The sequence below is a fragment of the Lagopus muta genome, chromosome 9 (assembly GCF_023343835.1).
Source record: "Lagopus muta isolate bLagMut1 chromosome 9, bLagMut1 primary, whole genome shotgun sequence".
Classification (NCBI taxonomy): domain Eukaryota; kingdom Metazoa; phylum Chordata; class Aves; order Galliformes; family Phasianidae; genus Lagopus; species Lagopus muta.
The window spans coordinates 4,876,602-4,890,775 of record NC_064441.1 but is presented as its reverse complement, the minus strand read 5'-3'; the positions used below and the strand labels follow the sequence as shown (position 1 = coordinate 4,890,775).

At 38.9% G+C, this 14,174-nt stretch overlaps 1 protein-coding gene across 1 annotated transcript in view; it reads right to left on the bottom strand.

Annotated features, from left to right (window-relative positions):
- NLGN1 (neuroligin 1) overlaps window positions 1–12,810 on the bottom strand; it is a 395,611-nt gene extending 382,801 nt beyond the window's left edge. The window contains exon 1 of the mRNA XM_048954988.1: window positions 12,714–12,810. The gene's annotated coding sequence lies outside the window, so the exon portion shown is untranslated. The remainder of the gene's footprint in view (window positions 1–12,713) is intronic.
- Between the last annotated feature and the right edge of the window lie 1,364 nt (window positions 12,811–14,174).

Genomic DNA, 14,174 nt, shown 5'->3' with positions numbered 1-14,174 from the left:
ATCCCCATACTGTGTAAGTGGGCTCCACTGAGGCTGATTTATATAGGCTGCCCCTTTGAATTTAGTGGCAAATCATCTCCATTCTATAGATTTTCTCTGCTACTTGTAATTACAGTTCTCTTGATTTTTCAAGGATCAACCTTCTTCAGACTTTTCTTTAGAAACTGCTCAGCCCATAATTTTGGAAAGCAAATGTGTGAGATAATCATAGGATCTTTCAGACTTATTCCAAACCAAAAGCTACCGTTTACTGCCACAGAAATTCCCTACCACTGACATTCCCAGCAAGAAGTTCCTTCTGGCAAGAAGGCAGACAGACATGGACAGAACAAGAATTTCAGTGGCAATTAAGGAGATCACCTGGGTGTGGGACTCTTCCTTTCTGATTCCAAAAGCAGAGGCCACAGCTCTCATTTCATCCCTTAGTTGGCAAGTATCTTTCAACACCAGCTTAATTTTTACAATACAGATTTAAGAGTTAGGATAGAATATATCAGAAACCTTTAGCAGATATTGAAACACTCATAGCTGATGGAAATTTTGGACTTTCTCTGCTTCAGTTAATATTGGCAGCAAATGTTTGGGGTTTTTTGCGGGTTTTTTTGTGGGTTTTTTTTTGTTTGTTTTTAAACAGAGATGAAGGAAAATAAATTTTAGGGCAGAACCTCAGGTTACATAGTAATGCAGTTGATCAGCACTTATCTACTCAAAGATCCCATTCTCTTCAAACAAAACGATAGAATTTACATTTAAACAATCCTGCAAAGCCTAAATAGAGAGCAGAGCCTCCAGTACTGTGAGAAGTAAAAACAGCCTCTTCCAGCAAAGTTAGATAAATTTTTCATAAATTCAAGAGATATTTCTCAAGCTAGTGGGAGTTGCTTTGCAAAGAACTTCAGTGCATTTAAAATGCTCTTAAAGACATTAAACTCCCACATTTTATGTTACAGTGTTCCCTAGGTAACCTTGGGGCAGGAACACCTCATTTCATGGTGCACATTCCCCCAAGATCTTGTTATGAAGACAATCACCTTAAGATATCAGTACTATTCAGACAACATCTTCTCTTTGTTAATATACCCTCAAAACTTCAGTTATATTAAGCCACCTTTCCACCAAGTGGAATCCTCTTGTTACAAGCAGTCACACAGAAATGCATGAAGTGTTAAAAGAGCACATATAACTTAAAAAATAAACCCTTCAGCAAGCTGAAGATAATTGTGTAGGCAGATGAAGATCAATGGCAAATCCCAGGGCACGGGAGTAGTAATTAAAAATAAACAAACAGGAGATAAAAATAGAACTTAAGCAAAATATTTTCCCCACAAGGGTTATAGAGTAGTCAAGCACCCTATCAAAAGCAGCAGGAGAAGAACAAATTTCTTGCTATTTTAAGTAAAACGAGATTCTTCTCCCTCTAGAAAGCAGGCTGCAACCTCCAGAAAAAACAGTTATTAAAATCAGACTAAACTCCAGTTTTTGAGATCTTGAAACCATTGTGAACACTGGATAATTTCAGAGACAGCCTGTCTGATTCTGCAAAGTGTGCTGGTCTGACCCCTGCAATATACCCCCACCATGTGCTCCTCTGCCACCTGAAAACACGGTGCTCAATGCCCTGCCTAAATCCTATGCTTTAGTTAATACAAAAATCAGAAATACAAGCTGAATGCCATCACATAAATGACTGTACCTTGACAGTAAGAGCAGGTAAATGTGGGCACATCATCAAATAACACAAGCTGGAAATCTAGCTTTTATATCTTTCACTGTGCTTTGAAAAGTGCAATGATCAGGAGTAGGTGATTCAAGGATTCAATAATTAATGTAATGGATGTATAAAATACAGACTCACAAAAAAGATGCTCCAGCACAGTTCACTAACGATTCTTGTACGCATGATCTCTGTATTTTGCCTTTCAGGAGAAGGCTCAATTTCAAGTGCAAAATTCATAAAGAAAATTGATTGGATAAAACAATATGGAAAATTACTCTGCTGTTCTTTTGTTATTATTATTTTTAATGTGTAGTTTCTCGTGCTTCATCACAGATACAATGCTCTGTTTTATTCAAATAGCTTTCATTAACAGCAAACAGATTAGTTCCCCAAGAAATACCCATTCAAGAGAGGTGCTAAAACACCGCACCCTGGGCAGGTTAGGTACACCATAATTTAATGTTACACCAAGACAGGATGCTTTGCTTTTTTTGACACTAAGTTAGCCACAAAGCCCACAACAGATTGAAGGTGCAGTGAGAACGGCTACAGAGGATTCTGGACCACAGTTAAAGACATTTAGAACAGGAACAGCACAGCCTACTGTAATTCACGATGGAGCACCTTAATATTCACACTTTTCACGCTGAAGTCTGAAAAAACTGTTCAATATATACAGCTTCTCTTTAATAAGATCAGAGGCTCTGAGATGATCCGAACTTATAGACTGCTTAGCTGGCACTGAATTGCTGAGGTATTTCTTTAGACTTATACCCACATTGGGAAGTGCAAGGCTAACATCCTATCCCCTACTGCCTCAGGATATAAAGGGATTTTTTTGCATCCAATCAGCTCTTTCTGCATTAAGGATGGTAGTAATTCTTAGCCAGTGCTTTAACAATAAAATACTTCGTGCTTTATTTATGTCATTATTACTAGAACTAATATCCAAAATTCCTCCAAAATCACTTTACCCAGAAATGGCTTTGTGATTGCAAAATGGGGTAATGAAGACCGTTTTCTCCTAAAGATGAAAGAAGTACCAGCAATCAAGCACAAATTGTTTCAGAATTGACAGAGAGTGGCTTTGCATATGTACTGCTGAAAAGTCCAACCACCCATACTGGGAAGAGCCAGGTTGGCACAGGGTGGAACTTCTCAGAAGGCTCTGTGCTCTGCTGCCACTGAAGATGGTCCTGCTGTTGGTGAAGCTCTGAGACTTCATCTGTGGCCTTAGAATGCAAGTCCACAAGCCTTGGAAAGGCAGAAGGCTGTTTCAAAGTGATTTAATTTAGCTTGCTGCAAGCCCTCAGGGACTACCTGACACCACATCCCCAGCCTTTAACAATGCCTTCGGGAACTTTGTGACATACCAGAGCAAAGGCACACAGTGATAGAAACTAATGATTTGCAACATCGAATGTTGCTTTTTAAAATCATTTACCATATTTTAGTTATCAGTAGCTGCATTCTCCCAAAGTAACTCAGCCCAAGTTCTGTGGCACAGGAAACTACCAGAAAGCTGGTGTTAATTAAGCTTTGCTTTACACACATTTCAAAAGCAGTCCCTATTTAGCATGATTCTCTTAACAAAGTGTTAATATGGAATAATTATGGTATGAACAACCTGAAATCAATGAAAATATCCAAACATGTCCTGGAACGTGTAAACAGAGGTGCAAGTAATCTCAGGCTGCAGAAGTAAATCTAATCCATTAAATAATGCTCATCACATGACAGGTTACTGCAGGATCTTACTAAGGCTTCAAGAACCAGTCTGACCAAGTACAGCCGTTTCAGTGTCCTATCAACAGTAATGGTCCACAAATACACTCGAGCAGTTTGTTAAATTATAGATTAAGTCACTTGAACACTGAATTAAGTTTCCTCCAGACTAAGGAGAGCTGAAAAATGAAATAGGGAGCATGCCAGAGGGTTATACTCTCATTTCTTATCGTACAAGTCTGTCATTCTTAGCCTTTGATATTTAAGTTATTGAGAAGATTCAGAACAAGTACATAGCATCACCTGAACTCATCACACAACCATTATGGTGACATCTTGTTTGAATTTACATTCTGTGAATTCTGTGTTAGAGCTCCACTTGAAACCTCTGTAACACTGTAGTCCTCATAGCACACTGGTATACTTGTCAAATTTCAGAGCTACGTATGAACATGGCAACATTAATATAACCCTATGTTACTCCAATGTTTAAATTATGCATAATACAAGAGCAAGTGGCAGATGGTATTGTAGAGTATGCTGAGATACTGGTATTCATACAGTCAGCATTAAAATAAACGTGTCTAGATAAAAGAGGTATTTGCAGGTATGACACACCTAATGCTGAAATAAATGTTTATTTTTGGGTTGCATGCATCATGCACAGGTTATTTTAGTGGCTGCATCTGTCAGATTGAGAGATTGATACAATGCAGAAATGCAGACACTGGTAAAGGGAGCTCACAGTAGCATGTAGAGGAATGAAGTATGAAATGTTGAAATGTAGAAATGAGTATGAGATAAAGGCTTCATAAAACAACAACATGGAACACAAAAAAGCTATCTTGACATCAGAAAATCAGAAGGGACAAAGGGAGGAGGCAAAATGCTCCAAAACGCTTGAAAAATGAGAACAGGAAGTTAAAGGACATGTTTTGGGAACAAATAAATGACTGCAAGGTACTAAAGCAGCAGCTATGGAATGTGACAACCAGCTAGGAGAAAAAACTCAAGCACATGCTTCCCCTCTGCCCTTCATTCTATTCTAGTAATGAATGTTGCAAAGGAACAGCAAGACTTTAAGACCCGAAATGCTGCGATGAAGCAGACCAGTGCCCAGTTCCTCCAGAGCTCTTCAGTCCTCTCTAGGCAGGCTTGGACAAACACCCCACTGCCAAATTGAGGGGCTGATGTGTGGGTCCTTACACAGCCTTTTCGTTAAGGAAGCAATACAAAAACAGTACAAACAGCAGGGGATAGCACTGCCTTAAAATACCCCAGCCATGCTTCCCAGGCTACGTCACTACCTTTGACCATGTTTTTGAGTGTTGCTGTCATGAACAGATGCCTCTGTCCCTCTGGTTGTTAAAACATTGCGCATACAAAACTCCCATATTTTTCTGACAGGCAACAGGAATGGAGAGCAGTAGGGGAAGAGGAGGAGACAGGTCACATTGTATTCCCTCAGGTTTTACTTGGAAGAGATTCAATCATGTGGGAATAAAAGGAAGTGTTTGAAGAAAGTGGCAGGTGGTGAAAGATCAGCAGGGCTAACACTGGCAAGAGTAGGATCATAAAGAATATTAATGACAGAAGAAGAATGCAAATATCACAGCTTTTGAATGGAAAGTGCCCCTCAGTGTTGCCTCAGACATACCAAGAGCCCTGGCTGTTTGAACAGTTGTCCAGCCTGTCCTCACTTTGTGATCATGTCGTTCCTGAGCTCACCAGACATGTAAGCTCAGACCCTGTGGGTGCTAAGAGGGGTGAAGTGTCTATGCACAGATTGGGCTTTTTTTTCCCCTTTAGAAACCATCAGAAATAAAGTGAATTTAAACCCTCATTCTACTGGTGCATTTTGAAGCTCCTCAAATAGTCTATTCCAATTCCAGAGCAATTCTATAAAACAAAATGAATAGCACAAATCCAGCAAATATATCTCCTGCCAAGATGAGCTCTCCTGTTTTAAAATCTTTTATAGCATCTAATGTATTTATTTGCATCAAGAGGGCATTACGCCAGTTAACATCTGTGTTCTCTAGAGTTGGTAATTCTGCCTCCTATAACTAGTCATCAATTCTGTATGAAAATACACAACTGTCTTTCCACTATAGATTCTATGTACTGCTCGATTTTTCCATGCACATTTAGAGAAATGTTTAGTGGAATTCTTCTGCATAAAGAGATATATATATATAGGAAGGCCTGATTTTTTTTCCTTTTAATATTTTCACTCCCCCAGTGGATGTCATTTATGGACCTCTGGATTCATATCACATATGCCATTATGAAAAAATTAAAGATGACATCTTCTGCTAATATAAACTGACAAAACTTCTTTGAAATAGACAGAAATATCCCAGATGTCTATCGGCTGAAGATCTGGTCCTAAAACCTTGCAGCATTTCACAGCATGCAAATTAAGTAAATCCACCTAAGCTTTGATGATGATTAAGTGACCTCAACTAATAGTTAAATCAAAGCAGGTTTCACCAATGGAAAGACAGACAAATTATACAAAAAGAAAGAAATTTGCCCAATATCAAATAGCTTGAAAAGCTAGGTGCCAGAATTAAACATTTTTAATCACCTCTCTCACATGTAGTTGTCCAAATAACTTGAAGAATTCAGCATTAAATCACCAGGGAATAAATCCATCCTTTGCTTACATAAAGCTATGAAGGAGATTAGCAGTCATAGACAACAGAAAGGGAGTTGATATTTAGGTCAAGATCATGAGCAAGCGTTAGATGGAAGGTAAACCACGTGCCAACCAAAATTACCTAATCATTGTAATGAAGTAAGAGAGCCATCTTTGTTTCCAGCATCGCCACAGCCTCATCCTGCAGCTGACATTCCTGCCAGCCTGACCAAGCCCATTGTACAACTGCACAGCACTGCTAACTGGCAACATCCTTAAAATCTGCAGGGTAAAACTCTGCCTGAAGCACCCAAATCTCTAATGTGCAGCCCTAGTATTCAATTACCGAGATGCCTGGCTTGTCAATGTGTGTCCTTTGGATCTGGTTTTATGACAAAGCTTGCACTCATAACAGCATACTTTCTATAAAGATTTCAATTGCAATTAGCACCCTCTCCAAGACTTCTATTTCCAGCCATGCGGCCATTCAAAGGAGCCTGCTAGTCCAACAGCACTGTCTGCTGGCTATCCTAGTTAGTAAGCTATGACCTAAATGACAGGCAGTACGTAATCACCACTTACAAACAGCCTGTGGAGTATTTGCAAAAGGATGACCGACCACTTTTCACTGCTGCATCCAGTATTTGCACTGTACATTTCATTGTCTGAATGTTTCCCCAAGAGCCTTTATGGCTGAACATTTGGGATCTAGGCTTTGCTTTCTGCACAACTTCAGCTGTACAAGAAGATGTCTGTGTGTAACACTTCAGCACTCGGAACAAAAGATTTCAGTGGAAGTGCTGTGTGCTCTGAATATCCAGAGAAGAAACACTGTAGAATGATGAGGTCAACAACAAGCCCAGCTTCTCATCAAGAAAACATATAACCATTTTTACTACTTCTTGTGAGGTTTGTGAGCCAAATTATAGTTCTTATATTATTGTCAAACTCAGTACTCAGGTTTCCAGTTTATTAGTTAGAGGCAGTAATTTTATTTATCTGTTGCAGTTACATGGCTTTTTTCCCTTGGCTTTCTCTTCAGCTCAGTGTTTTCTCTTGAAATTGTTCATATTTTGGACAAGAAAACGGATTTATTTTCTGTGATATGCCTTCAATTGGTGAATATCAGAGAACAAGTAGAAGGATGTGATATAGGTTTCAGGTTATGTGTAGGAGCCAATTTTCTAGGATTAATGTCTCAATAAAGTGGAAGTATAAGTTCAATTTTCTTTTAAAAAATGTGCACCAGATCCCATTGTCTTTCTCCTCCCTGGCAAATCTTTTAGTTATTTTACAGACCAGCGAAGTTCTGAGAGTCAAGTCTTTTTCTGTCTGAGTCACAACAGGGCAGACTTAATTTTCAAGCTTGTATACATACAGATTTCTTCCAAGAAGATTTATAGCAGTCCAGCTTCAGTCAATACCTTCGTTAAAGAAACAGGGCTTTCACACCAGCTGTGTCTGTAAACTACTCTTTACCTCAGTGCTCACATTATTAACTCAACTCATTCTTTTGTCCAGAAATCACCACCTTATTCAGTCTTTATAGATATTTCTCAAACAGAGGACGGAGGGGGAACCATTCAGCCAAGACATCATTTGCCTTCACAGCTTCAATGTAAATACCTGAAAATTGTTCCCGTTGGTTTTAGGATTTTAAATAGGAAATACCATAGTTCTGCATTTACCAGAAAATTTTTCAGGTGCAGTTTTTGGAGGCTTTGCACCGTGTGATTCAAGAACCAAAGCTACAGTGAAAATAAGCAGGTGAGAAATCCTTTGTGTCTTTTTGCACCCTTACTAAGCACTGGGCTATGACAGTCAAAGTCTTCTTTAATGAGAAGCATTACAGCGCTGCCGTGTAATCCAGCATGAATACAGTACTAGCAGGAAAGGAGCCTCATACTAACCTCATGTGATTCTAAAAAATTCTGCCACACACTGGAGTTGTGGTCAAGCTGTTTAGCCTAAATACCCTGTAATTAGTGTAAGTAGCACTTAAAAATGCTCTTTCCAACCAGGACTCCACCTGTATGTTTTCCCCATTACCCCAGGCCCAAACGCAAAGAGCTATCTACTCAGAGCCATCTAAATAATTCTGATACTTCTGTATAAAAAAGTGCTCTGATATTTTTAGCAAGGACTGGTGCTTCCTCATCAACTGACTGATTTATTCGTAATGCAAACAACAGGCACTGTCACTTTCCCCAAAACTGAAGTGCAAAAGCCCTCAGTAAGTTTGGTTTTGTCTCAACATCAAATTCTCCTGGTTGCCCCTAAAGATAAGACACAAATGTTCCACTGGTCATTTTATAATCAAACATTTCAGCATTGTAGCTTGAAAGGTAATGAAGGTGTTTCTTTTTGATCTTTTGAGTGTTACTTTAAAAAAAAAAAAAAAAAAAAGAATAAAAAACACTTTGTTGTTGAGCAAACTGAAGTATGTTCCTGGCTGCCACATTACAAACAATTCAACAGATGCTGCACCTGTCACTGTTTTGCACACCTCCATACAAGAACAGGGAGTTGCCTTGGTGCAAATGTCCCTGTTGATCTGCTTCTGTCATCGGTGCCTTCGTCACCGTTTGTGCTGGCATACATCAATTGTTTTGTTTTTGTGCCAGACAATATAGAAATGCTCTACAATGTAAATTCTGGCCACAGCCTGTGATATACAAACTTGAACCATTTACTTCTTAAAGTTCACACTCCAACATCTGGTTAAAAAATAGTAACTGTAATGCAAAGTCTTGAGGTATATTACTCTATCATAAAATCAACTAGTTTGTGTATCCGTAGGCACAAAGACCGCAAGTCTTAAGACAAGCAATAGAGCATGATAGAGGTTCACTGTCCAATTGCTTTAGTGAAAAGGTCATTAGACATTTGAAATAGTAATCATCGGTGCTTATTCACTATCCTCACGACATCCCTAATAAAACAAACCCTCTTTTATCATGCCTCTTTGGAAGCGCCTTTCATGGACACTGTTACAAGGAAAGTAGGAACTGATTTTTTGAAATAAATTATTATACAGTACTTTGGGGGCAAAGGCAAATGTCACCTTCCTCTTATAAACTGGGTGAGAAAGTGCAATGCCTAGCAGCAAACATATTGACAGATACTGTTAGACTTCTTTGTAAAGCACTATTAATTAAAACCCAGAGCACTGTTATGAGATTAAATAGCGACCACTGAGTTCTGTATTTTTGAGTCAGGAGGAGGCAGCAAGGCGCCAAGAGATTCATTCAGCAGAGATACTGCATGATGTGCAGGCCACAACCAGAAGAACAAGGTATGACCAAATTGCAGCACTTGCCTAGCTGAATTTGCCTTTTTTCTATCCCCGAGAAGACAGTTAATACCAAATTTAATTACCCTAGACTGTCAAACCAAGGGTTCCCTTTTAAATATTCCATTCACTGAAGGGATAGGCAATGTTTTTTTAAATTAACGTCTTTGTGCTTCACATCTCAAACGCCTTTTCCTTCTCTTTCTGTACATTTAGTATAAGCTAAAAATATTTTCAATAGTGATTGTCATGGCAATAAGTAAGCTAAGCTCTCAATATTTGAACTCCCATCTACTGCTTGACAGTTCAACATTATGCATTGACTCCATTTATTACATCCAGCTTAACACAACTGAGTCCACACAGCACTGAGGCTCAACAGGACTCCACACAGGACAGCACAGTGGGAAATTTGAATCCAGTTGGGAAAGGAATGAGGACATGTGAAATATAAGTAATTTCTTGAAAGCAGCAGTACTATACTTTTATATATGAGAACACAATCATAAATAGCTTCTCCTTTCTGCAGTGGGACTGAGGAGTAGGTGTAAATGAATTAATTGTTCTGCACTCCTTCCACACGCACCTCTAACCAGTCTTTCTGCTTTGCCTATTTTCTCAGCATAAAACCTGTTTTACCTGCATTTTTCCAAGGGTGATAAATCTTACCTTAAGCGAAGGGGCATAAGTCTTTGGAAATAGGTACTCTGGAATAATGCACTCAAAGTGCCTCTGTGCCTTTGGTGAAGTATCAAGAAAATGAACTTCCATGAATATCATAAGAAAACTTATTGATAAAGCATTAGGAGCAATTTTATCTCTCTGTTTTTAGTGAAGAAATATGATATTACTCTACAAATCACTCTGGAATTCAGTATGTGTTTGATTACATAAAACATGAGTGATCAAAAAAAAACTTGCAATGGTTGTTCCTGCTTGACTTGCAATATAAAGGGCAAGGAACCTGATTTTATAGACCCTACAATATAAAAAGGACTTGAAATCCAATATACAGCTTTTTGTTGTTGTTTGCTTCAATAAATCTGCATTTTATCTCCTTTGCAGGGTTCAACTTTATCTTCCAGCAAACGTCCATTTTAAAGATACACTCATCTACTCCACAGTATAATTTTTGGAGAGTGCTACAGGATTTCTGACTCCTATGGAGTAGGAGTAACAGAATAATATAAAGATTACTGCTTAAAACGTAAGTACAGCAGAGTGCATCTGCCCCTGCCTTCCTGACTTTCAGGATACATAGTGCTTTGGTATACAGCTGCACTGTTAGAAAATGCATAGCCTTACTCATAGCTGTAACAGAAATACCAATATCCTGCAGGTGTAGATTCATGAGGCAGACCAGGTGCAGGCAAATATGCTGGGTTCTGAAACTACACATAGCTAGTCACTTATAATTTATAGTTTTTACTGACTTCTAGATTCCCATCTCTAACTTCCCACAAATCATAACCCTAGTTCATCATACTGCATTTCAGCACTAGGATCTATTATCACAGCTTGTTCCTTCATTAAGGTTATCAATATTCATCCCAGCACTCTTTGCTCCAGAATCACCAATTAAATTACTGCTTTAATTGTCTACTGTCACTGACAGGAAGGTAAGTTCATGTGCATAATCCACAGCAGAAACTGAAGGTACTTGCATTGGTGTAGAATTGCACTACGAATTTCAATGTTCTTTTTTCATGCATAAGAAATGGTTGCAAATTGCTGCTTCAGACCCCTTCAAGTGGTGGAGATTTTTATTTTATTTTTATGCAGTATGGTTCACAGGCCAGCAGCCTGATCTGAAAGATATGGTCCTCTCTGATTTCTACTCTCTATCAATATCCCAAGTCCGCTACTAATCCCTGTATTTCTCCAAAAAGAGAGGAAATGGTTGCAGTAGAGCTTTAGTAAGTAGGCGTCCATATTTTGATGGACACTCAAGAAGGAAATAAACTGCCATTTACACACTGCAGTTAAGTTTCAGGAACTAATTCTCTACGTTTCCTAACAAAAGATACTGTTACTTTACCTATGCTAAATCTAACTCTCCGCTACATGCAGAACAAGGCCAACCTGAAACGATGGGGATTAATGGCATGAACCTGCATATGGTTAGAAATGACAGTGCCTCCAACTACACAGTGTTCTTTTTATTCTATTTTGATTGCCTTATACTAGATCAGAGATTTAAACTGTATTGGAGTGGTTTATAGTTCTAGCTAAGTTAAGAACTGACATTTTAATGGCACCTTTGAGGAATTTATACGTACAAGACACATGACTCTAATGTGATGGCTTAAACACAGCCCTGAGTAATACAGCCAAGACCCCAGGCAAAATCATATCTCTCTTTAGTCTTTGAACCATTAAAATTCAGCTAGACTGTGAAGTTGACAGCTGTTTACTGTAAGGTTACCTCCTGCCTGCCAAATAATAGTGCTTCTATTGGCACCCTTCCACTCTCTTGGTTGAGACTTCCTTATAGTCAGAACGGAGCTAAAATGCTACATTCCTCAGACTGGAAAGGTGTGTATCTTTAAATAGGCTTAAGCAAGATGAAGTTGGTCCATTAAATTACTTTGGCTGGTGGTTGTTTTTGTTTTTTGTTTTTTTGTTTTTTTTTTTCTTAAAGTAAATGTTATCCCAATATTTGACTGCTATATAAATGCCAAATTGGAAGCCAGCCTAGTAATACTAGAAGGTCCACAAGAAAATTAAAACAAATGACACGTGCTTCTTCAGGGCCTCCCAAGCACATTTCTTTCTTGAAATGCCCACATTGCCAGGGGAAGAGGACCAGGCTTCCTCCCTTAGGCTCCTCAACAAATAGAAATGAAAATATTTTCTCTTTTATCAAATGGAGAAAAATTAATCATTTTGAATCACTGACTGCCCGAAAGAAAAAAGCATTATGTTAATGTCAAGAAAAAGAGCAAAATCCTCTCATTAAAGCTACAAACCTTTTTACCATAATTGTGCATCACCATGCTTTATTTTTCCTAACACCACTATCAAGACTACTGAAATCATTTTGTGTTACAGAAACATTAACTAAAAGCAGGAGAAAACCACCACTTCCTCACTGGCTGACCTGCTCTGCCACAGGCTGCTGTGTTTCCAATGCCTGCCTCCTATCACAGAGCACAGACCCACCTCAAAGCAGCCTTCCTCAAAGCCAAAGCAACGCTCAAAGCCACAATTTTGAACCACTCAAATAACTCCCATCTCACTTTTCAGCTGCTGTACCTCTAGATTACATAAAAGGGAATAAACCAGTAACAGATTCTTCCTGGTATGGTTTAAAAGAAAAAAAAGAAATGCCTACTCACCCCTTCACAAGATGCAAATGTTTACTCCCAATCTCCAGCAAGAAAAACTGCTCCTGCTACAGGTGCCCTTTATTGGTCTCTGCTAATCAGAACTAACGTGCTCCTCCTGCACCTGCCTCGCTTGGTCTCTGGCTCTGTGTAGGAGACCCCAAGTCCTGGTTGTGTGTGGGATTTGGCTGTAGTGCAGTGAGGAGCAACTGCTGTGTGGGTGTGTTGGGAACTGACTGGAAGGCAGCTGAGTGCTTGCCGATACCGGTAGTTTTCAAGTCACACAATACCTCCAAAAATCTTATCTAAGTGCTTTGAACAGCACCAAACGTCAGCAAAACCAGAATGCAATTAAGATACACTTAGTGAATGCAGAAGGCCTTTCCCTGGGTATGCTATTAGGGAAGTATTTCTACCTTAAATCAAACTGCAGAGCGGAAGTTTGTGCAGCGAGGCCTCGTGCCGGGGGAGCTGCGCTCAGTACCCTGCATCGTGCTGGTCTGGGTTGCTTCCCTCATCCTTGTCAGCATCCACTAGGGGTCCACTCTTCTGCTCCATCCTCAGCCTCCATGAGCATTAGGATCAACTGTGATTCCCATTTATTTTACTTGTACTCATTATTATTTGTCGCTTCCTCCTGGGCTTTTGTGTTGTCGGTTCCTCTGTTTCCTGCGACTAAGATGGATGTTGAATCCTTTGCAAATGGGACTGTTCAACAGATGGTTGTGCAGTTCATGCTCTATTGAATTGACTGTTTGGTTTTTTTATAATTAGATTTTTTTCTCATGCTTTGTATTATTTTAATGAATCCTTATTAATGGATGGGACTAGATAAATAAGGCTTCCCTCAAGTGTGACGACTTTAAACAGTTAAGAGCATGTCTTCTTATATAACAGTATTTAAAACCATTTTGGCCTGAAATAATATCTTCAGTCTGTGCGTGTTCATAAAATTGCTTTGGATGCCTTTATTTTTAAACACTTAATTAATTTTCTCCAAAATAAGACTATTTGCTTCCTCTAATGAGAATTATAAAACCTGTCAGGTCTGAGACTTCTATCTTTAGTCATTTTTTGGAATTATGCAAGTCCAGAATTTAGAATAGAACATATGGAGGCTCCTCGACTCAGTTCAAAAATGGCAGAACTAATTCCATAGAAAGATTTCGCAGAAAAAGCTGACTTTGAAGCCAAGTGGATCATGGAAAATTTTAGCAAAAAGTGTATTTTGAGAAGGTATGAGTTGCTTGAAATGCTGTGTTGCATCTTAAACTTTAGCATTTGTTATCAAGAGCACTGTAATAACATTATAATTATCTGTAATGTCAGAGAATTTTCTGTTCATCCTACTTAAAGGTAATGCAGTGTGAGTCACTAAAAATTATGAAAATGAATTGCCATTTTAATTTCAGGATATCATTACCCCAACTTGCACAGCCTAGATAAACCTGGCTGGGAAGTAAGTTTTCTTAC